This window comes from Macaca nemestrina, chromosome 20 (assembly GCF_043159975.1).
Source record: "Macaca nemestrina isolate mMacNem1 chromosome 20, mMacNem.hap1, whole genome shotgun sequence".
Lineage (NCBI taxonomy): Eukaryota > Metazoa > Chordata > Mammalia > Primates > Cercopithecidae > Macaca > Macaca nemestrina.
The window spans coordinates 18,742,705-18,766,900 of NC_092144.1; the positions used below are offsets into that span (position 1 = coordinate 18,742,705).

The window sequence follows — 24,196 nt, forward strand, 5'->3', positions numbered from 1 at the left end:
TCCCAGGTTCAAGTGATTCTTCTGCCTCAGCCTCCTGAATAGCTGGGATTACAGGCATGCACCACCATGCCTGGCTAATTTTGTATTTTTAGTAGAGATGGGGTTTCTCCATGTTGGTCAGTCTGGTCTTGAACTCCCAACCTCAGGTGATCTGCCTGCCTCATGCCTCCCAAACTGCAGGGATTACAGGCATGACCCACCACACCCTACCTTATTTATTTATTTATTTGAGATGAAGTCTCTCTCTTGTTGCCCAGGTTGGAGTGCAGTGGGCAACTGCCCAGGCTGGAGTGGGAGTGCGATCTTGGGTCACCGCAACCTCCACTTCCTGGGTTCAAGCAATTCCCCTGCCTCAGCCTCCTGAGTAGCTGGGATTACAGGCATGTGCTACCACGCCCAGCTAATTTTTGCATTTTTAGTAGAGATGGGGTTTCATATTGGCCAGACTGGTCTCCAACTCCTGACCTCAGGTGATCTGCCAGCCTCGGCCTCCCAAAGTGCTGGGATTACAGGCGTGAGCTACCACTCCCGGCCAGCTAATGTTATTTTTTAACTTTGTCTTAGAGACAGTGTCTCACTGTGCTGCCCAGGCTGGTCTCGAACTTCTGGGCTCAAGGACTCCTCCCACCTTGGCCTCCCTAAGTGCTGGGATTACAGGCATGAGACACTGCCCAGCCTAGAACAATTTAAACTAACTTTCGGCTGGGTGTGGCGGCTCACGCCTGCAATCCCAACATTGTGGGAGGCCGAGGTGGGCGGATGACCTGAGGTCAGGAGTTCACCAACATGGTGAAACCCCGTCTCTACTAAAATACAAAAATTAGGCCGGGCATGGTGGCTCACGCCTATAATCCCAGCACTTTGGGAGGCCGAGGCAGGTGGATAACGAGGTCAGGAGTTTAAGACCAGCCTGGCCAAGATGGTGAAACCCTGTCTCTACTAAAACTATAAAAATTAGCTGGGCGCGATGGCGGGTGCCTGTAATCCCAGCTACTTGGGAGGCTGAGGCAGGAGAATTGCTTGAACCTGTGCATCAGGGGTTGCAGTGAGCTGAGATCACGCCACTGCCCTCCAGCCTGGGCAACAGAGTGAGACTCCGTTTCAAAAAAAAAAAGCAAAAATTAGCCAGGCATGGTGGTGCATGCCTGATGCCTGTAATCCCAGCTACTTGGGAGGCTCAGGCATGAGAATTGCTTGAACCTGGGAGGTGGAGGTTGCAGTGAGCTGAGATCATGCCACTGCATTCCAGCCTGGATGACAGAGTGAGGCTCCATCTCAAAAAAACAAACAAAAACCTACTTTTTTTTTTTTTTTTTTTTTGAGACAGGGTCTCATTTGGTCACCCACGCTGGAGTGCAGCAGCGGTAGTGACACAGCTCACTACAGCCTCGACCTCCCGAGCTCAAGCCTGCTAAATTTTGCATTCGTTTTTGCAGGGATGGGGTTTTGCCATGTTGCCCAGGCTGGTCTGGAACTCCTGGGCTCAAGTGTTCCGCCCGCCTGGGTCTCCCAAAGTGTTGAGATTACAGGTGTGAGCCACCTCGCCCAGCCAATTTCTAAACTTTCACTGCATTTTCAAACTTTAGCCTTTATCTTTAACTTCTCAAATTGTCTCTATTCAAGGTTAACTTTTTGACCTAAATTTGAAATAAATATCTTAGTCTTCCCAAAACAGGAATTGGTTAGATAGAGACCTGATTACATGGGCATGTAAGAGGGCATGGTTGTTATTATCAAGCTGTGAAAGAGAAAACAAAGTAGAAAGGCATTCCACCTGTGTTTTTTTTTTTAATAAATTACGGGCATTTCACTATAAATGGGGGGTTTGGGGTGTATGCATCCTGTTAGGAAAACATTGGGGAGGAATGTTTTCCTAAATTGGCAGATCTGCCAATTAACAAATGGGGAGTAGGGTGTGAAATAGATGCCAAGTTTTAAAAATACGTTTTTCTGCACGTCCAACTAAGGATATTTATTAGACTGATCATGTGACTAACAATACTCTTTCCCTGCTTGGGGGGTTTGAATAGGCTGATCTCTAGACTCAAGGCTGTCATATAGCCTTTTTGTTTTTCCTGGTATTTTTCTGAATTTTTTTTTTTAATCTTTAATTCATAGAAAACAGTTTACTTCCTGATTATTCAAGCCTTAAAATTGATCCAAATTAGGTGGGAATGTTTTTAAACCATATGTAGACACAAAAGAGATATTCCTTGCCAACTAGTGACACATGGCAGATGAAGACAGAGTGGGAGATACACTTCCGGTTCACGACAGCACTTCTGAGCAGTTTGTGCTTAACCCTTTAGGGGAGCATTTGTGCTCAGAACCCTGGAGCAGGACAGTGCCAGGGCCACACAGAGACTCCCTCTGGACAGAGCCTAACTGCAGATGGAGCCTGAACCCTGTGCTGCAGAAACACTGAGCGTAACGAATTGTGGTTAGAGACGACATTCAAAACAAACACAGTTGACAAAGTGGACCATCCCTAGAGAGCTGTGTTTCAGGGAGCTTTTCAGCATAAACGATGGTGATGGGGACAATGGGGGCTGCTGACCCATGTCCCACGAACTCCTGATCTAGTGTGAGAATGTTGTGAATGCAAAGATGACTCTTGTAGCAGTGGTGATGCATTGGAAGTATTGTGTTTTTCATAAAGCATCACTGTAAGAGTCCCTATAGCTATTTTCTGGTCCCTCCCTGAAGAATCAAGAGTATCAAAGTATTAAGGAAATCAAAATCACTTAATAATTAATCTTTTCTTTTCCTTTCCTTTCCCAGTCAATTTCATTGTAATCTCACCATGTAAACATGAATTTGGGGTGAAATAAGAAACTTTAAAATGATCCTGCCTTAGAGATTGTTGTTATATTGTCCCTAAACTTATAGTTTTAAACTTTAGAGTACTAAGAATGCAAAGTACAAAAGCAGGGCTGGGTGTGGTGGCTCCTGCCTATAATCCCAGCACTTTGGGAGGCAGAGGATTGCTTGAGGCTGGGAGTTCAAGACCAGCCTGGCCAACATGGCGAAACCCTGTCTCTTCTAAAAATACAAAAATTAGCTGGTGTGGTAGCACACGCCTGTCGTGTCAGCTAGTCCAGAGGCTGCGGCACAAGAATCGCTTGACGCTAGGAGGTGGAGGTTGGAGTGAGCCAAGATGACGCCATTGCACTCCAGCCTGGGGCAACAGAGTGAGACTCTGTCTCAAAAAAAAAAAAGTAGTCAGTGCTAATTTTTCATAAAGGTGATTAAAAGAAAAAAACTTGGCGTGTTTTTTTGTTTTTTTTTTTTTTTTTTGAGACGGAGTCTCCCTCTGTTGCACAGGCTGGAGTGCAGTGGCATGTTCTTGGCTCACTGCAACCTCTGCCTCCCGGGTTTAAGCGATTCTCCTGCCTCAGCCTCCCGAGTAGCTGGGATTACAGGCGCGTGCCACCATGCACAGCTAATTTTTTGTATTTTTAGTAGAGACAGGGTTTCACAGTGTTAGCCAGGATGGTCTCGATCTCCTGACCTCGTGATCCACCCTCCTTGGCCTCCCAAAGTGCTGAGATTACAGGTGTGAGCCACCGTGCTTGGCTAATTCTTCAGTCTTTCTTATGAATACATTTTCTGCATTGAAATCATTTTGTGTCTTTCAGTGGCACCAGCCTGTCAGCTTCTGGCGTCTTGGGCTGCAAAACCCTTGGGAGGAGTGATCTCTCAGTTGTCGATCAGCATTTATCACATAAGTCTTCTTGTATGTTGTCCACCAAGAACTTCGAATAAATTTTCTGATTGAAAAAGTACCAAAAAAAAAAAAAAAAAGAAAAAGTACAGTACCTTGAACATTCAGTAGGTGATGCTACTCTTTTTCGGTAGTTCCATACTAGTTTGGAGCCTTTGGCCAATTTCTGCCATAAAAGCAGACGTGAACATGGAATTTGGCCCCAATTTCTTTTCCTCAGTCCCTCGGTTGTATAGAGACAGGCTCAGGTGGTGTTTAGAAGTTTAAGAGTACACTTGAAAGATCATTAGTCTATTTTTGTTGTAGTTAAGGTAGAAGGAGGCCTAGCTATTATTAGTGGGGTTTGGTCTATGAAAGACAATAATGTTTAAAATGAATTTGGAAATTTTTTTTTGTTGTTTTGAGATAGGGTCTCACTCTGTCACCTAGGCTAGAGTACAGTGGCACAATCATGGCTCACTGCAGGCTAAAACTCCTGGACTTGAGTGATCCTTCTGCCCCAGCCTCCTGAGTATCAGGGGCTACAGGCATGTGCCACCATGCTGGGCTAATTTTTTCTTTTTTATGGAGATGGGGGTCTCACCATGTTGACCCAGCTGGTTTCAAACTCCTGGCTTTAAGCAATCCTCTCACCTTGGCTTCGCAAAGTGCTGGGATTACAGGTGTGAGCCACTGTACCCGGCCTGGAAGAAAATTTTAACTAAATAACAGGTGTTTTGAAAGTGCAGTATTGGGCCGGGTGCGGTAGCTCACGCCTGTAATCCCAGCACTTTGGGAGGCTGAGGCAGGCGGATCACAAGGTCAGGAGATTGAGACCATCCTGGCCAACATGGTGAAACCCTATCTCTACTAAAAATACAAAAAAATTAGCTGGGCATGGTGGCGCATGCCTGTAGTCCCAGCTACTCGGGAGGCTGAGGCAGAATTTCTTGAACCTGGGAGTTGGAGGTTGCAGTGAGCCAAGATCGCACCACTGCACTCCAGCCTGGTGACAGAGTGAGACTCTGTCTCATTAAAAAAAAAAAAAAAAAAAAAAAAAAGAAATACACTATTAACAACTGCTATCGCTAAGGTTTTTTGTTTTTTGTTTTTTTTTTTTTTGAGACGGAGTCTGGCTCTGTCACCCAGGCTGGAGTGCAGTAGCGCGATCTTGGCTCACTGCAACCTCTGCCTCTTGGGTTCAGTGATTTTCCTGCCTCAGTCTCCTGAGTAGCTGGGATTACAGACGCACATCACCACGCCTGGCTAATTTTTGTATTTTTAGTAGAGACAGGGTTTCACCGTGTTGACTAGGCTGGTCTCGAACTCCTGACCTCAGGTGATCCACATGCCTCGGCCTCCCAAAGTTCTGGGATTACAGATGTGAGCCACTGTGTCCTGCCAGCACTAAGTATTGACTATCTTGTTTTCAGAGCAAGGAGAAAACTTTTAGAAAACATGGTTCTAGCCCTAGTTGTTTCTTAATTAGTTTCTTCAGCTTTAGTATGGCATCTGAAGGCAATTGCATATTTCATAATCACCCGGCTGAACTATTTGCTGTTTAGTCCAGCATTGGGCACTGAGGCTAAAAGGTCTTTAATCCAAACAGCCTCAGCATTCACCCAACCTGAGCCTATGGGACCCCAAGCAGATCTGGATTCACTGTCACTTGCCATCTACCCGCCTGGCCCTCTCTTCCTATGACAGAAATAAACGCTGTAGCCCTGTAGCTATTTCACCCCACCTACATACCCTGCACCCCTCATACCCCCCATCTGACTTCCCTGGCTGAGAAGTTGGTACTGCCCTCTAGAGCAGGCCCTGTCACCAGTGCACCCCTCAGTCCACAGGGGTGTGTCGTTAATATGTTGCAGTTGATGCCTGTCTCTTAAAAAAAAAAAAAAAAAAAAAAAGGTGGTTGTCACCTTGGTGACTCACACAGGGCTTGCCAGCTCAAACTCTGGAATCTGTATATCTGTCTCAAGTCTCAGGTCTCCCACCTGACCACACTTTGCTCTGTTTGTAGTTAATTAAATTGACATTAATCAAGACCCAGGTGAGGGGCAGTGAGGTAATAGTTTGCTTGTATTGCTTTAATATCATCTGATTAATCATCGTAGCATGAAGGAGTTCCCAAAATATACAGCCACCATGTTAGGGTGAAAAACCTGGATATTTGCCCTAAACTATCCTTGCACTTGGGATCAGGGAGCTCTCTGAATTCCTATACCTAGTCACCTGTTTGAGAATAAGACTTTTGTTTGTTTGGTTTCTGAATTTGAACATTTGAATTTCTTTGTAGCAAAGCAAAGCAAATTAGTGACATAACTGGGTCAGGGAAAGTGATTGGGAGTCAACAGTTTGTATTTTGTATCATTTTTAGGTTAAATTCTCTTTTGGCCTAGGGGAGGTTGTGCCAGATGTTGCATTAAGTAGTGGGAAGATTTTGGGGGGCAGGGCGGTGTGTGTGTGTGGGGGTGGGAGGTGGCAGGGTGGAATCAACTACAAAAAGTTGACAACTGTATGTAGAACTGAACATAGGATTAGAAAGGAGCTTTTTTGACTCTCTGTTTAAGGGGACATACAGGAGAAAAACAATTTTGTTTTCTTTTTAGAAAAACAATTTATAAAACTTGTTCTACATGAAGCGTTTTTCAGGTTTGCAGTTGAGACCCAGTCATTGTTGGGCATTACATTGATTTTCTTTTCAAATGAAGTAGAATAGAAAATAACAGTACAGGCCAGGCGCGGTGGCTCAAGCCTGTAATCCCAGCACTTTGGGAGGCCAAGACAGGTGGATCATGAGGTCAGGAGATCGAGACCATCCTGGCTAACACAGTGAAACCCCGTCTCTACTAAAAAATATAAAAAACTAGCCCTGGGCGAGGTGGCGGGTGCCTGTACTCCGAGCTACTTGGGAGGCTGAGGCAGGAGAATGGCATAAACCCAGGAGGCAGAGCTTGCAGTGAGCTGAGATTCAGCCACTGCACTCCAGCCTGGGCAACAGAGCAAGACTCCGTCTCAAAAAAAAAAAACAAAAAAGAAAGAAAATAATAGTACAGCCTGGGCGCAGTGGCTCACGCCTGTAATCCCAGCACTTTGGGAGGCCGATGCTGACGGATCTCACGAGGCCAGGAGATGGAGACCATCCTGGCCAACATGGTAAAACCCCGTCTCTACTAAAATACAAAAAAATTTGCCGGGCGTGATGGAACGCGCCTGTAAATCTCACTACTAGGGAGGCTGAGGCAGGGGAATCCTTGAACCTGGGAGGTGGAGGTTGCAGTGAGCCGAGATAGTGCCACTACACTACTCCAGCCTGGCGACAGAGCAAGACTCCGTCTTAAAAAAAAAAAAAAAAAAAAAAAAAAAAACAGTACATTGCATGTGGTAAATTTATGTTTGGTGAAACTTTTGTTTCAGTTGTACATATAGATGTATTAGGGTATGCGATAAAGCATGTCACCACCACTCTTCAGGAGTGGTCTAGGTGTCTCATCAGGAATTGTTTTAAAACACTATGAAAAGAGGCGGTTTTGGGGATTCCTCAGAACCTGATTTTGGCATTGAGAGCCTTCTTTTTTTTTTTTTTTTTTTTTTTTTTTGAGACGGAGTCTCGCTCTGTCGCCCAGGCTGGAGTGCAGTGGCCGGATCTCAGCTCACTGCAAGCTCCGCCTTCCGGGTTCCTGCCATTCTCCTGCCTCAGCCTCCCGAGTAGCTGGGACTACAGTCGCCCGCCACCTCGCCCGGCTAGTTTTTTGTATTTTTTTAGTAGAGACGGGGTTTCACCGTGTTAGCCAGGATGGTCTCGATCTCCTGACCTCGTGATCCGCCCGTCTCAGCCTCCCAAAGTGCTGGGATTACAGGCTTGAGCCACCGCGCCCGGCTGAGAGCCTTCTTGTGGTAGTAGATTTTCCATGAACTTGATATTTTCCCTATTGAAATTGTATTCCGCTTTATGTAGTTTAACATCTCCAAAGTCCATTCTCTTTCAGGCTTTCATTCTGTCTCCTGTGTTTCCTCCTCGTCACTGGAGAGGAAAGGGTGCAGATTTGCTTTCTTGAGGGGGTTTCACCTCCCAGAGGCACGAGGGCAGATTGGGAGGTAACTAGAGAGGGAGAGCAGTCGTCCCCAAGTGTCTTGAGGTGCGTGGGTCTGGAGCTTTCTTTGTAGAACTCTGTTCACTGCGCTGGAGAAGTGATCGTTCAGCCGACCCACACCCGCCCTCCCCACAGACACCGGGGCCGAAGTTCCCAAACAGCTTCCGCGTGACGACCCCGCGGGAGTGACATTCTAACCCGCGTTTCAGAGGCAACCCTGAGTTGCTTGAGGTCGCCCAGCTCAGCTGGCGCGAGGTCAGCGGTGAGCGCGTCGTGAGTCAGCCTTGGGTGCGGCCCGCCCGGCTCTGCCGCCGGTGAGTTGGCCACGACCCCCCTCGGCCTGCGGAAGGCGCTGGGACTCGGCGGGGAGGGAGCCAGCCGGAGCCCGCGTGGGAAACCAGCGCGCCCAGCGAGGTGTCGCGTGGGAGCGCGCCGGAGAGGGGCGGTGCTTCCGGGGCGGTACCGGCAGGCCCCGCCCCCTAACTCGGGGGCCCGCCTTCTACGCCCGGAGCCCCGCCTCCGAGCTCCTCCCTTCTCGTCAGGCCCCGCCCCTCGGTCGCCGGGCCCCGCCCAGCCGGGCGCGGGCGGGCGGCGTCGCCTTTAAGAGCTCCCCGGTGTTTTGGGGGCCGCGGGCCGGGCGCGCTGACCTGGTGCGCATGTCCCGGGCGGTGACGCCGGCGCCGGGCTCCATGTGTGCGGCCGAGGGGCGCATTATCTGGCCGGCGGCGCGGGCGGGCGGGCGGACCGGCGGAGCGAGCGCCGCGGGCCCGGGCGGCCCCACAGGCGGAACGAGCGCGCGCGGTCCGGCGCCCCCGGCCCCTCCGCCGCCCGGCCCCGCGGGCGACCCCGGACCCGCAGCCCCACTAACCTGCGCGCTGCCCTAGGGCCCGGCCGACCCGCGGCCCGGTAAGTTCTGGACCAAACTTGGCGGGGGGCGGGGGCCGGGGACGCGCGGCTGAGACTGGAGCGGCGCGGGCGGCGCAGGGTCGGGGCCTCGGGGGGCTGTGAGGGACCCCCGCTTGAGCGTGGAAAAGTGAGAGCGAGCCGAGTTCTACTCCTTGTATTCTGGGAGTGTCTTCTTGCGCTGCCCTGGAAAGTTCCTCGCCCCGAGGCGGCCCGGGCACGTGGGGGCCGGGCGGGGCGGGGGTCCCGGAAAGTCGCGGCGTCGCCCCGCTTCCGTCCTGCGCTTCCTGCGGGGTCGGGGGAAGGGCTGGGCCGCGGGGTGCCTCTTCGGAGCGGTCGGGACGGGTGGAGGCGGCGGGAAGACGGCACGTGGGCGCGCGGGGCGGGGGTCCCGCTCAAGGGCGGGGGTCCCGGGGCGGGCTGGGCAGCGACGCTGAACCCCGCGGCGGCGGCGGCGGCGGCCGATCCCGTGTCAGAATAAGAGTCCCCGCGCGCCCACGCCTGGAGGGCCGGCCCTCCCCCAGCTCGCGCCCTTCCTGCCTGACCCCCGGGAGCCGCGGGACCCTTCCCCCTCTCTGTTCTCCGGCCTTTCTCAAGGCCCGACACTTTAAATTTGCCTCCCCATCTGGGCGGTGGCTCCATTGATTTCTTTTTTCCCACCTGGAGTGGGTCGGCATCAGTGACTAGACAGCGGCAGCTGGCCTTTTAAAAGGATTATTGCCAAGAATCGGAATTGATCACTTCAACAAGGAAAGGCTTATGGGCAGGGCCCAGGCTGAGAGCCTGACGGACACTTGGAGTGTGCGCACACTGAGACCCAGAAATGAATGGTGACCCCTCCCTTAGGAAGTGATTGACAACCCTTAGGTGCGTGTTTTTGCCCTGAGAATTTTGCACAGGGCAAAATTTTGTAGGTCTGACTTCACGTCTTTAGGTGTATAGTTCATCCTTATCTAAAGAGCTTTGGATTCTTTGGATCAAAGTCCGAGTGAGTCACTTGTGCCTTTAATTTTCTCTCTTCCTACCGGTTTACTTCTTTCAGTTTTCTTGGAGTACATAGTGCTGGTAACATCTCTGGTTCTGTGTGCCCATTCACACAGTGACACCTCCTGGCTGTGGCAGCACAGAAACTGAGAGACAGCCCTCTGTGCGGGTTGGACTACAGTATCGGACTGTAGTCCTATTGACTTACTTAGTTTTCTGGTAATCTTTACAAGTTTTCTTTTAAACTAGATTACATGAAATAATGTTTGCTGGCACCAGTTTGTTAACATATGCTAAGCAGAAGTTTGTCAGACCTGACCACAAGCTGTGGAGGGCTGATAGCTCATACTAACCCTCGGGTTTGAGTGCCTACTGTGTGCTAAGCTCCCCTGCACAGACATATTCAGTGCTCATAACAATCCCTTCGGGAGTAGGGGAGTATTATCTGCGCTTTACAGGTGAGGAATTTGGGGCTTCTGGAGGCCAGGCGGCTTGCTCAAGGCCTCTTAGTAGAGCGGCCGAGCCAGGCAGCCCGTACTTGGTGCTCTAGAGCCCACAAATGCTGCAGTTTGCGAACCCCACTGAGCATTTCTCTGGCGCTTCTAAAACACAAGGCCATTTTCTTGTCCAGGCTCCAGGGCACCTCTGTTCGTGGAGGTAGGGGATAATCTGGTGACATGGGGACACCATGCTAGCCCTGCTTTGTTCTAGTGGAGCAGCGTTACCAGCTGGATTTTAAGGAGCTGAACCACAGAGTTAGTTGTTATTTTGCATTCTCTTCTTCAGCTTTGAACTCAGAAGAGTTGGCCCTTTTCTAGAGGAAACAGTTAATAGAGTGTGGGAAATTTGCAAGGGATTTTCTGTATCCTCTGTCTTCACTTACTCTCTCCTCTTCTTCATCTTTCATTTCTAATTTGTCTCCTAAAATTCTGAAGCCGGTTTTTATGAAGATTGCTTCTCATCTTGGAAGGGCTGTAGAGAATGGGAAGACTTGTGATTTAGTGATTTGGATGCAGTGTGTTTTTTGTTTGTTTATTTGTTTATTTTGAGACAGAGTCCCACTCTGTCACCCAGTCTGGAGAGGCGTGATCTCGGCTCACTGTAACTTCCACCTCTCGGGTTCAAGCAATTCTCCTGCCTCAAGCCTCCTGAGTAGTTGGGACTACCGGTGTGCGCCACCATGCCCTGCTAATTTTTGTATTTTTAGTAGAGATGGGATTTCACCATGCTGGCCAGGCTGGTCTCGAACTCCTGACCTCGTAATCCACCCACCTCAGCCTCCCAAAGTGATGGGATTACAGACGTGAGCCACCGCGCCTGGCGGATGCTTTGTTGTTTCCACTCAGATGACATCATTTTTTAAAATGTCAAGTCATCTCTATTAATGCAGTATCATTTGGCAAATCCTATAATCTTATATTTTGATAGTGAGGGAGAAATAAATGCTACTTTCAGTAGGAAAAAATCCTGGAAGGATTTGTACCAAAATGTCAATAAAGGTCTACACATTAGGATTAGCAATGGTTTTTTTTAGAAAACTTTTTAGTGTCTCTGTATTTTGCATGTGTGTATGTTTTTAATGAGGAAACGTATTTTAAATGCTCTAATTTTCAGCTCTTCAGTAGCTCCTCTGACTTGTTTTGCATCATTTATTCTCTGAATTTTTGGCATTGCAAGTAGTAATTTCTAGATTGATTTATTCAACAAATATCAGAGTGCATACTGTGCTTCTGACACTGCTAGGAATCCCTGCTCAGTGGAGTTTATAGTGAGATTAGTGGGCCAGGAGTCGTAATTAATCTCATAAACGTGGGGAAACTTACCGGGATCAAGGAGAGAAGGACACTGTGACCTGGTGAGCCCGAAAGGGCCTTTCTCCTACTCGGGTCAGAGAACAAGTAGGGGGACCCTCTTGAAGGGGATAAGGCAAGGGCTGGTGCAGTGAGGCTCACAGCTGGGACCTCTTTGGGTCTTAAGACAGCAGATGACTAAGGATGCCTCTGAAGAATGTGGCTGGGAAAGTTGTAAAGCCATTCTTGAAATGTTGGCGGCTTTTTTGGTGTTTGTTCTCTTGGAAGAAAATTAAGAATGACCAGCAGAGTCTTGGCTATGTCATTTCCCAACAGAGACAAAAATGTAATGGCCTTTACCACGAATTTTGTTAAGGACCATCATTAGCACGTACTGACACTTCAAAGCCTGGGCAGCTCAGATGCTTGTCTGAAGAACTATCTGCTTGGACTCAGGGTGTTTCTGTGCCATCAAATGGAACAGGCAGGGCTATTTTCTCTAGACCTTTCCCCCCCTGTAATTGAGTTAATTTATGCTGGTTGTAGAAAACTAGGAAGATTATGAAATAGGTGAGTGGGTGAAGTGTTCCCGAGCAGCTGTCCTGGGGTAATAGTGCATCCCTGGGATTTCCTCCTAACCCTTGTCTGGTTGGGAAGTGCAGCAGAACCAGAAGAACGAGTTGGCAGTGTTATAGTTTGAGGCTGACAGAACTATGCTGCCTGCTAAGTGTGGTCGTTTGTTAGAATGGATGCTTTTGAGTTATCTGAGCTGCTTTGGGAGGTGACTTTCCACATTCTGGCCTCAGACTGTGGGTCTTTCAGGTTAACAGGACTTAAGTGCTAACTGTGCAAAGGTATGTTTTTGAATGGAATTAGGAAGGCAGTGTATTAAGAAGGTTGAGATAAAAAAAGACAGATCTTGAAGTGGTTGGTGGTTGCGGCGAGGTGGAAGTAGTGAGACCCGTGCTGTCAGAAACAAAGGTACCACTGGGGACAGATCCCGCTCGAGCATGGGTTCCCCAGCATCCCCTCAAACAGGTTCTGGGACTTTTTTGTCAAGGGAGTGTCGGACCGTGGGCCTCTTTCCCTTCCCCCACCTTGTGCTTTCCAGACTATATTTGTGACCTCTTTTTGTCTGATGGAAATGTAGGTTAGTCTTTTAGAAGACAAAGGAATTTACCCTAATAGAATATCTTCAGGTAGCCTCAGGAAGTGATTGGGAATCCAGGAAACCCTCTAGGTGTGGGAGAGAGGAGCCCTCAGTCAGAATGTTGCACGTTTGCACTGGTTTGCACAGTTGCCAGGGCCCCTTGCAGCTCCTCTGTACACTGTACCCCCTTTGTCTATCCTGAGCCTCCAGAGGCACCCGTGTTTCACAGGTGAGTTTGTCAGGGAACTTGCCTTTCTGCCTGATTCCTGATTTTAGGGTTCCTTATATGCAAGGACTGAAGACCTGCAATTTCTGAGGATGCTGGAGGCTGGCTTCTGAGATAGGATTTGCTGGCAGGAGATGAGCAGTACTTTAAAGGGGGGCTCCCAGCAAGTCAAAGTGGGCGTTTTGGGGGCAGGGGGTGGGGGATGGGGAGTGGTGGGTGGGGTGGTTGAGGCTTCAGGGCTTTCCTGCCGCTTGGCCTCAAAGATAGTAGCTGTGCCTGTGGGGAGGGGTGTGGCCACGTGGTACAGGATTGGGGAGAAATTCCACTTGTTTGAAGGATTTGTTGAAGAATCCCTCAGCTATTCTTCCTGCAGTTCCGTCTCAGGATCTGGTGCTGCCTGGCCTGCCTTGCTGGTTAGATATTCTGGTTTCAACCTTGAAACATAGCCTAAATAAGGTGGTGCCTTCGAGCACACACTTTAAAAATACTGCTGTATTATGGTGGCACAGTAGCTCCTCCTGTGCCAAGGAGGCCACTTTGAGTCTAGGGGGCGCCTGCTTTTTGCCAAGTATGACCATGTGCCTATTGCTGAGCAGCCTGTCTCTAGTGGCATCCAGTACAGCCCTGGCTTTGCCTCAGACAGCCTGGTGTGAGCTCTGCCTGGCCACTTCCTGGCAAAGGACCTTGTTGAACTTCACCGGTTTCCCGTTTCTGTCAGGGGGTGTTTGCTATCTCGGGGGTGCTTGCTATCTCTCATGGAAGCTGTGCTAGGAGTGAGATGGCGAGTGCAAATGGCTGACCCCAGTGCCCGTGTGTTCCACACATTGGAGTTCAGTGAGTACTGTTAGGACTGTAACAGGTGAGCCAGAGTTAACAAGCTTTAGCTACCTCACCTCTTCTGTGGGGGATGACACCACGCTCATGGGAGACTGTCACTGTCTGCATGCACCCTTTGGAGCCACACTGGGGTGCATGCCTCAGCTTTGTGCCCCAGCCTGTTCCCCTCTCTCCACGTTCCTAAGAAGGCAAAGTCCCCTACAGTGGGTGATATTTGCCAGTCACCTTGCTCATTATTCTGCGGCTGGGACCCACCTCAGCCTTTCTGATTTCTGATTTTTCCACAGCCTTGGGGCCTTCTTGATGATACTGAATGCCTGGGTTGGTTGTGCCCCAAGCCAGGAGGCAGCCTCTTTCCTGGCCCAGGGCTTGCGGAAGCCAGCATCCTGACTTGCATCTGTGAGGTAGGAAGCTGTTGGCCAGGCAGATCTGTCATGGGAACCTTCCTTAGAGAACTGAGAGGGGTCCCTGTCACTGAGTGGACTCAGGGCTGGGGCTGGAAGTAGGCGGTTTGATGGTACTTGCAGTGGCGTCTGGGAGTGCCAGGGTAAATCTCATCCTCCTGGACTTGCCTTCCAGACTGACTGCTCTCCAACCAGCTTGGCGTTGGTCAGCCCTGGCTTTGTCACTGACGACATGCAATTTACCACTCTTCAGCCTCGGGTGGGTCACCTGATCACCTGGCCTCAGCTTTCTCTTCTGTTGGCCGAGACAGCATCTTTGACCTAACAGGACGCTGTGAGGACAAGTGGAAAGTGTCTACAAGCAGTCAGGGGTATTCCAGCCTTTGCCTGTCCATTTACCTGAGAGCCAAAAAGCTTTCTCCCCCGCCAGATGTCAACTACACAGTGATTCTTGAACACCTCACATCTCAGTTATCATTTATAATGTAACACTCAGATTGAGGAGCTTGGTTTTCTTTATAATAGAATCTCGCTGCAAGCTAACAATTTGGAAGTCTAAGAGTCAGATCAAAGCTGGGCACGGCAGCTCACGTCTGTGATCCTAGCACTTTGGGATCCTAAGGCAGGCTGATTCCTTGAGCCCAGGAGTTCGAGACCAGCCCGGGCAACATAGCAATCCCCCATCTCTTAAAAAAAAAAAAATTAGCCAGGTGTGGTGGCACGCACCTGTAGGCCCTGCTACTCGTGAGGCTAAGATGGGAGGATCGCCTGAGCCCAGGAGGTTGAAGCTGCAGTGAGGGGAGATCATGCCATTGCACTCCAGGCTGTGCAGCAGAGTGAGACTCTTGTCTTTGGGGGGATAAAAAAGGTCTGATCAGATTATCTGGAAGGGATGTGAAAAACCCTATGGCCCTAACTCTGCAAATAATACCAACTTAACATTTTCTCCAGTCACAGCCATTTTGTGCAGTTAACCTTTGAGTCAGTGGCTGTGAATTTATACTTAACACATCCTTACCTTAGAGGCCACTGCTTGCCCTGACCTTGGAGGTGGGCAGATTTTAGGCCAGTAAAGTAGGCCTCCAATTTACGATGGTTTGACTTAAAAATTTTCAACTTTGGCCGGGCGCGGTGGCTCAAGCCTGTAATCCCAGCACTTTGGGAGGCCGAGACGGGCGGATCACGAAGTCAGAAGATCGAGACCATCCTGGCTAACACGGTGAAACCCCGTCTCTACTGAAAAAATACAAAAAAGGCCGGGCGCGGTGGCTCAAGCCTGTAATCCCAGCACTTTGGGAGGCCGAGACGGGCAGATCACGAGGTCAGGAGATCGAGACCATCCTGGCTAACACGGTGAAACCCCGTCTCTACTAAAAAATACAAAAAACTAGCCGGGCGTGGTGGCGGCGCCTGTAGTCCCAGCTACTCGGGAGGCTGAGGCAGGAGAATGGCAGGAACCCGGGAGGTGGAGCTTGCAGTGAGCTGAGATCCGGCCACCACACTGCAGCCTGGGCGGCAGAGCAAGACTCCGTCTCAAAAAAAAAAAAAAAAAAATAGCCGGGCGTGGTGGCGGGCGCCTGTAGTTCCAGCTACTCGGGAGGCTGAGACAGGAGAATGGCGTAAACCCGGGAGGCGGAGCTTGCAGTGAGCTGAGATCCGGCCACTGCACTCCAGCCTGGGCCCCAGAGCGAGACTCTGTCTCAAAAAAAAAAAAAAATTTTTTTCAACTTTATGTTGGGTTTATCAGAGGTAACCCCATTGTAAGTCGAGGAGCTTGCTTTGGTTTATAACAGTTTCTCCTGAACGCGGATCCCTTCCATACCATGGTAAAGTTGAGAAATTGTAAGTCAAATCGTTGTAAAGTGGGACCAGTGGCTGTGTTAAATGCGTTTGATATTTTCTACTCCCAGGGCAGCTACATTCTAATAAACTCATCATAAATCGAGGAGCATCTGTCTTCTTGTTGCTGGGGTTTCAAGTTGGTGGATTTTGGTGGTAGTGACAGCAGATTTTTAGTTCTTTTGTGTGTTTAGCAGAGACTCACTCTGCCAGCAAGTTTTGAAAACTGCTACTGCCACCTTCGTTCACATCCACAGAGGAACATTTTTCCCTGTTGCTCAGTGTGGCTGGAGAAAGTAGGAGAGTGCTGAACTGAATTCTTGGTTTGAAGGCATCGATTGAATTGGTTCAGTCATGAAACCTGTGCTGTTCTCAGGACTTGCTTATCATTGATGGAACACCTAAACTTCATTTTCGGTCGTCTCATGTAGTGTCCCTGGGTTTGCCGAGGGTTCATGCCCTCCCCCTTCAGTGGTGGTTCTTTCAGAGGATTCTATAGTCAACTCCTTTCCTAGGATTCTCTTAGAGCCACTCTAACCCAGGGAGAGTTTGCTGGTGTGTTTGGTGTTTTTGGTTTTTTTGAGATGGAGTCTTACTCTGTCGCCCAGGCTGGAGTGCAATGGCGCGATCTCAGCTCACTGCAACCTCCGCCTCCTGGGTTCAAGCGATTCTCCTGCCTCAGCCTCCCGAGTAGTTGGGATTACAGGCGCCCACCACCATGCCTAGCTAATTTTTGTATTTTTAGTGGAGATGGGGTTTTATCATGTTGGTCAGGCTGGTCTCGAACTCCTGATCTCAGATGGTCCACCCATCTCAGCCTCCCAAAGTATTAGGATTACAAGTGTGAGCCACCATGCTGGCCATGTTTGGTGTTTTTTGTTAACACATTTGTTTGATGAACTGACCTTCTCGGTAGTTGGTATGTGGGTCATCTGTCTCCTGCCTCCCTTCCCCAAACTTTTTGGTCAAGTTTTTAATGTTGAGTCTTTTTGTTGTCTCTTTTCCAACTGTACAAGCAACATTTCCTGATGCTGAAGTCTGGGGAGAGGGTGGGAGCCTCAGATGTCGGTGGTAGGAGTTGCCTGGTCTGCTATTGAAGTTTTCTTGGGAAAGTATATTAACATATACTGAGTGTGGGTTGAAATGTAATTGCAGTCTTACTGTCAGTTTGTATCTGTCAGGTTATAGGATTAGAAATGTAACTGTTTTTGGTAGTTGGGTAGCAGACAAACTTAGGATTCTACTTAGGACTTTCTTCTGTGTCCTGTGTTCTGCTGAACCCAACACTGGGCACAAACAGGAAACTGAGGCTCAAGCGGAGGAGGAGTGGCCTGCCCAAGGGTGACTTGCAGAAGGAATGAGGATATATCCCTGTTTTCTCCTGGAATTAGACTTTCTGATCTCTGTTGTTCTTACTGATGTCTTTGTGGCTTGGTGAATTTTGTTTTAACTTCCTTCTTACTTTATTTATGTAGGTCCATTGGCCAGTTTCCTTCCTCAGGGCCTTGTCTTTTTTTTTTTTTTGAAACAGAGTCTCGCTCTGTTGTCCAGTCTGGAGTGCAGTGGCGCAGTCTCAGCTCACTGCAACCTCTGCATCAGGGTTCAAGGATTCTCGTGCCTCAGCCTCCCAAGTAGCTGGGATTACAGGCCCACGCCACCACGCCCAGCTCATTTTTGTATTTTTTTGTAGAGATGGGGTTTTACCATGTTGGCCAAGCTGGTCTTGAACTCCTGGTCTCAAGTGATCTATCCACCTTGGCCTCCCAAAGTGCTGGGATTACAGGTGTGAGCCACCACGCCCTGCCTTTTTTTGAGCCCTGAGGTCATTTTGGGTGTCTGTAGGGTGAGAATGGGACAGGACATGGGGAGGGAAAACTTAGGGCTGCCTCTGGTTTCTCAGGACTGCCTTAAAAAAAATTGTAGTGGCCAAGTGCAGTGGCTCAGGTAACCTTAGCTCTTTGGGAGGCTGAGGTGGGAGGATTGCTTGAGGCCAGGAGTTTGAGATTGGCCTGGACAACATAGCGAGCCCCTCCCACCAAAAAAAAAAAAAAAAAAAAAAAAAAACCTAAAAAACTGTAATAGTGTTGAGTAGGTGATGGCTTTATCTTTTTTTTTTTTAAGATGGAGTTTTTCACTTGGACACAGGAAGGGGAACATCACACACCGGGTCCTATTGTGGGGAGGGAGAAGGGGGGAGGGATAGCATTAGGAGATATACCTAATGTAAATGACGAGTTAATGGGTGCAGCACACTAACATGGCACATGTATACATATGTAACAAACCTGCACATTGTGCACATGTACCCTAGATCTTAAAGTATTTAAAAAAAAAAAAAAAAAAAAGATGGAGTTTTGCTCTTGTTGCCCAGGCTAGAGTGCAATGGCGCAATCTCAACTTACTGCAACCTCCGCCTCCTGAGTTCAAACGAATTCTTCTGCTTCAGCCTCCCGAGTAGCTGGGATTACAGGCATGTGCCACCACACCTGGCTAATTTTGTGTTTTTAGTAGAGACAGGGTTTCTCCATGTTGGTCAGACTGGTCTCGAACTCCTGACTTCAGGTGATCTGCCTGCCTCGGCCTCCCAAAGTGCTGGGATTACAGGTGTGAGCCACCATACCTGGCCTTTTTGTTTTTTGTTTTTTTGGAGATGAAGTCTCACTCTGTTGCCCAGGCTATAGTGCAGTGACACAATCTTGGCTCACTGTAACCTCCTCCTCTTAGGTTCAAGTGATTCTCCTGCCCCAGCCTCCCAAGTAGCTGTGTTTACAGGCGTGCACCACCATGCCCAGCCGGGTACTTTTTTTTTTTTTTTTTTGAGACAGAGTCTCGCTCTTTCGCCAGACTGGAGTGCAGTGGCATGTTCTTGACTCACTGCAGCCTCTGCCTCTCCGGTTCAAGCAATTCTCCTGCCTCAGCCTCCCAAGTAGCTGGGACTGCAGGCATACGCCACCACGCCCAACTGGTTTTTGTATTTTTGGTAGAGACGGGGTTTCACCACGTTGGCCAGGATGGGCTCGATCTCTTGACCTCGTGATCCACCCGCCTTGACCTCCCAAAATGTTGAGATTACAGGTGTGAGCCACCACGCCCGGCTGACTTTACTTTTTAAGAGCATAAAACTACTTTTCCCTGTGTGTTGTTTTTTTTTTTTCCCCCCGAAGAGACATGGTCTTGCTCTGTCACCCAGGCTAGAGTGCAGAGGCTCGTGATCACAATCACTATAGCCTCGACCTCCTGGACTTAAGCCATCCTCCTACCTTAGTCTCCCAAAGCACTGGGATTACAGGTCCCCATCTATTATAAGATGTAATCGCTCCTAATTTATAGACATCCTTTAATTGATATATAGGTGAGCATTTAAAGATACGAAAAAGGAGCCCATGGAAATGGGAGGAGCCGACTAAATGTTAGGTCCTGCACAGGGCTCCGATGGTCGACTGTGTTAGTCCCAGGTGAGAGTGAGGGCCTTAACACTCTGCCAGGGATGCTGGATGTGACCTGATTAAGGGAACTGAACATGTTTTGTTCAGATGAGAGATTATTTGGGGTGGGGATGGTGGCAGGTTCCAGAAGGCCGCAGGATCTTGGCTCAGGACTGGACTGAAGGCCTTTCCTGTTGCTGGCACCGATCTGGTAGGCTTGCTCACCCCCTTGGGAAATACAGAGGGGGTTCCTCTTACTTTCCAGAGATAAGATCAGGTGACGCTATTGCAAAAGACAGCAGAAATGGACAGTGGCTACCTGGGGAAGGAGCTCAGCATTGAGTGAGCAGCTCAGAATCTTCCATCTACCTTCTATGAAGTTTAAGATGAGGGGAGCTTCTCTACTCCGTTGCCTTGGTTTCTTGCATTAAGGAAAAGGATACTTAAATTGCTTGGAAAAATTGGAGTAGTTTTGAGCTGTTTAATCAGTCTTCTGAGTTTGTGAACTACTCTTGGTTGTTTTTTTTTTTTTTTTAAAAAAAACGTTTGTTTTGAGGCAGAGTTTTGCCCTTATTGCCCAAGCCAGAGTGCAATAACTTGATCTCGGCTCACTGCAACCTTGTCTCCAGGGTTCAAGCAGTTCTCCTGTCTCAGCCTTCCAAGTAGCTGGGATTACGGTCATGCACCACCATGCCTGGCTAATTTTTGTATTTTTAGTAGAGACGGGGTTTCACCATATTGGCTTACGCTGGCCTCGAACTCCTGACCTCGGGTGATCTGCCTGCTTTGGCTTCCCAAAGTGCTGGGATTACAGGTGTGAGCCACCACGCCCGGCCTGAAACTTAGTCAATCCATTGACATTTTAGAGCTTAAGCTGCTCCAGCAGGTACCCTGTGGAGTGAAATGCAGCTGGACTTTGCATCACCACACAGTGAAGTGACTGGTGCAGGAGATGTGTTGTTGGCTATGGGATTCTCTGAGCAGAGCTTCTTAGTTGGTGGGCTGGGATGAGTGACGGGTGCAAACATCCTCGTGGGTAAGTGGCCCCTGCCCTTGACCAGCTCCTTAGGCTGAGAGTAGCCTCATCTTACTCCAGTGCCCTCCACACTTAGAATTCTTACTATATGGCAGAAGCTGAAGAAGATGGGGCATCTGATTACCTCCCACCCACTATTCTGAGAAGAGAGATGATTTTTCTTGGCTCTCTCAGTCTCAGGGTATCCACAGCTCCTGTGGAGAAGGGGTTCCTCTGCACACTGCATTGGAGGAGTGTTGGGCGCGGCGGGTGGAGTTGACCATTCACCCTCCTGGACCTCAGGATTTATGGAAAGTCATACTGGGAACTAAAGTGGAAAGCGCAGGTTGTTGTGATTATTGTTCATGTCCTTAAACAGGAGACTGTTTATACTTCACTCTCAAAGCGTGGAGAGCCCTCAGGGGTTTCTGAGCATGACAATCTTGACTTGAATTGGGCAGAAGAAAGGCCATTGATAAAAGGCAGGCATGAGCTAATATGGCCTTGGATTTGCCTGACGGGATAAAAAGCAGGGACAGGTGCCAGAGACACTGCAGGAAGATTGGGTGGGGATTAACTGGATACTAAGGGCTGAGGACAGTTCATCTGTTTGACAACTGTTGAAGTGCCTTCCTTGCTTGGCCAGTGCTGAGCCCCAGGGGTGTCTGGTTGTGAGGGAGATTCCCACCCTCTAGGGTCTTAGAGCCTCATGGGGGAAACAGGGCAGGATGTCATGATGCAAACCTCTGGGGCACTCAGAGAAAGGGTGGGCAGGAGAGGTGTCGGAGTGGTGGCAGCTGAACGAGAACTGGAGGGTGACATAGATCCTTAGATTGTGTGTCTTTGGTTTTAGGGGTGCTGAGCTAGGTCCTGGAGGATGCTCTGGGACAGCATGGTGTTGGCCCTGGGCAGTCATTGTCTGCTTTCATGGCAGAGGATGCAGTGAGTGAGGTGTGGAAGCCCCGTGTGACCATCAGTACCCTCATGAATGAAGACAGCGTGGCTCTCTGACCCCATCTGACTGGCCAGCTCCAGGGGCAGGTGTAGAATTTGATCCGTCCTTGTGTGTCCCCCTCTCCAAACTGTAGTGCTTTGTGTTAGGTGAAAGTGTGACAAGTAATCATTAAAAGAATGAAATATCCGAGGGACCATCTCCATATGTTGGAGAAGTTTGTTCTGCTCTGTTCCTATGAATGAAATAGCAGCAGATGGATGGAAGTTCGAGGAACACAGACTTAGCCTGAGAGATCTTTCTAGCAGTTGGAGGTATCGGGAAGAGGCTCAGTGTGAACCCAGAACCCTGGGAGCTGGTTGGGGACCCAAATTTTCTAGATTCTGAGGATTTTCCAGCTTGAGGTTTTGGACGCTTTTCCAGAAGGACCCAGAGCGATTAAGACACATCTCTGAAACAACCACATGAATTATTCTAACAGCTGCTGCTTGCTGGTTTTAGGAAGTTTCCTTGTTTCATGCATTGCTCAAATGTTTTCAGATTCTAGCTCTTTTGGCAGAGTTCGGGGGAGAAGACAGGTGGGTGTCCCGCCATGACACTGGTTTTGAGAATGGGGAGGGGTTGTGGTCGCCAGAAGGAAAAGAGCCTTGGGGATTTGCCACTTGGATAAAAATGACTTGGTATCTATCTAGTGATCACCAAGACCCCAACAGGGTCATTTTGGGGTGGGAGTGAGGTATCAGATGAGTTAGGTGGGAGTGGGCTGGGATGTGGGCTGCCCACTCCAGAAGGCCTCCTAACTGGGCCTGGGCTGTCTCTCAAGGCCTGTACCCTCCACCATCCTTGAATTCAGTGGCCAGGAACCTGTCTCCTCCCCCTGGTCTGTGCCTGCTCTGCTCATTGCCTCACATGTGTGAGCACTCAGTGCTGTTTGAGTGGAAGGAGGAAGGGATGTCTGCACACACTCCCTGTCGAGGGACCGTGGCTTGCTCCTATGGTGCCCTAAGCTTGTGGTTGGCATGCACGTGTGTCTCACTGGAAATGAAGATGTGAATTGGTCCTGGTTTATGACCCAGGCCGGGTAATATTTGTCTATCCTTCCAGCCCCTTCCTGCATCTTGTCCACTGGCAGAGAGGGACTCAGAGGCCAGGTGGCTGTTCATGCCCATGGAACTTTGAGGGTTTCCATGCCTTTATATCTGGGCTCAGTCCTGGGGAGTTTCTAGCAATTCAGTAGAGGGTTAAGTTAACATGCACTTAGAGGAATAGAGGAATCCCGGGTCTGTACTGGTCTCTACATCTTTTTTTTTTTTTTTTTTTTAAGATGGAGTCTTGTTCTGTCACCCAGGCTGGAGTGCAGTGGTGCGATCTCAGTTCTCTGCAACCTCCGCCTCCCAGATTCAGGTGATTATTGTGCCTCAGCTGCCCGGATAGCTGGGATTACAGGCACAAGCCACCATGCCCAGCTACTTTTTGTATTTTAGTAGAGATGGGGTTTTGCCATGTTGGCCAAGCTGGTCTCGAATTCCTGACCTCAAGTGATCTGCCTTCCTTGGGCTCCCAAAGTGCTGAGACAGGTGTAAGTCACCGCCCTGGATGATGCCTACCTACATCTTTGGTAGAGGAAGTTTTCCCAGAGCCTTGGGAAGGATCTAATCCTAGGACTGTCTCAGTCAGATTGTTCTCAGTGGTACAGTGGTTCAGGTTTGAGCCTGAGCCTAGGAGGTAGCTGACCTAGGTGTAGATTCCCATCTGTCTTATTAACTGTGTGACCTTGGGAAACCATCTTGACTTTTTTTTTTGAGACGGAGTCTCTGTCACCCAAGCTGGAGTACAGTGGCGCGATCTCAGCTCACTGCAACCTCCGCTTCCCAGGTTCAAGCGATTCTCCTGCCTCAGCTGGGGCAGCTACCCTGAGTAGCTGGGGTTATAGGCGTGCACGACCACACCCAGCAGGTTTTTGTATTTTTTTTTTTTTTTTTTTTAAGTAGAGACGGAGTTTCACCATGTTGGCCAGGCTGGTCTCGAATTTCTGACCTCACGTGATCTGCCTGCCTCGGCCTCCCAAAGTGCTGGGATTACAGGCGTGAGCCGTTGCGCCTAGCCCATCTTGACTTTTTTTTTTTGAGACGGGGTCTTGCTCTGTCGCCCAGGCTGGAGTGCAGTGGTGCAATGTTGGCTCACTGCAAGCTCTGCCTCCCGAGTTCCCGCCATTCTCCTGCCTCAGCCTCCCGAGTAGCTGGGACTACAGGTGCCCGCCACCTTGCCTGGTTAATGTGTATATATATATATATTTTGGTATTTTTAGTAGAGATGGGGTTTCACCGTGTTAGCCAGAATGGTCTTGATCTCCTGACCTTGTGATCCCCCCGCCTCGGCCTCCCAAAGTGCTGGGATTACAGACGTGAGCCACCGCGCCCAGACCCATCTTGACTTTTTTTAACCTTGGTTTTCTCCTCTGTCAGGTGTGGATATCTGCGGTAGTGCCTTGTGTGAAGTGCTGGTAACGGTATGGGTTCCGTCGTGTGAAGGGTGGGTACGATGACAGTCCGTCGTGTGAAGGGTGGGTACGATGACAGTCCCTCGTGTGAGTGTAGGTATGATGACAGTACCTCGTTCTGTGGTTATGAGGATTAAATGAAATCAGGCATGTAACGTGTTGGCACATTGCCTGGCACCAAATAAAGAATTCAGTAATTGTTAGCCACCGTTTCCTCTTTCAGTAACAAAACCTCTTGTCAACATATTAGAGATGATTCTCTTGGTGTCCCCAAAGTTTTCAGAAGTGCACTTTTCTCTAGCAGTTTGAATCCAGGTGCCTGGCGGGCGGTAACTTTCTCAGTTGAGGGTCAGGCCCTCCCCTTCTTG

At 49.4% G+C, this 24,196-nt stretch overlaps 1 protein-coding gene across 12 annotated transcripts in view; it reads left to right on the forward strand.

The window, feature by feature from the left end:
• The window catches only part of LOC105498758 (GATA zinc finger domain containing 2A), a 127,079-nt gene that overhangs the window by 12,532 nt on the left and 90,351 nt on the right, over positions 1 to 24,196 (forward strand). For 5 of the 12 annotated variants that reach the window (XM_011771960.3, XM_011715099.3, XM_011711810.3 and 2 more), the window contains exon 1: positions 8,366 to 8,709. The exons of the other annotated variants lie outside the window; for them this stretch is intronic. The gene's annotated coding sequence lies outside the window, so the exon portion shown is untranslated. Of the gene's footprint in view, positions 1 to 8,365; positions 8,710 to 24,196 lie in introns of those variants that run through there. 12 annotated transcript variants of the gene reach the window in all.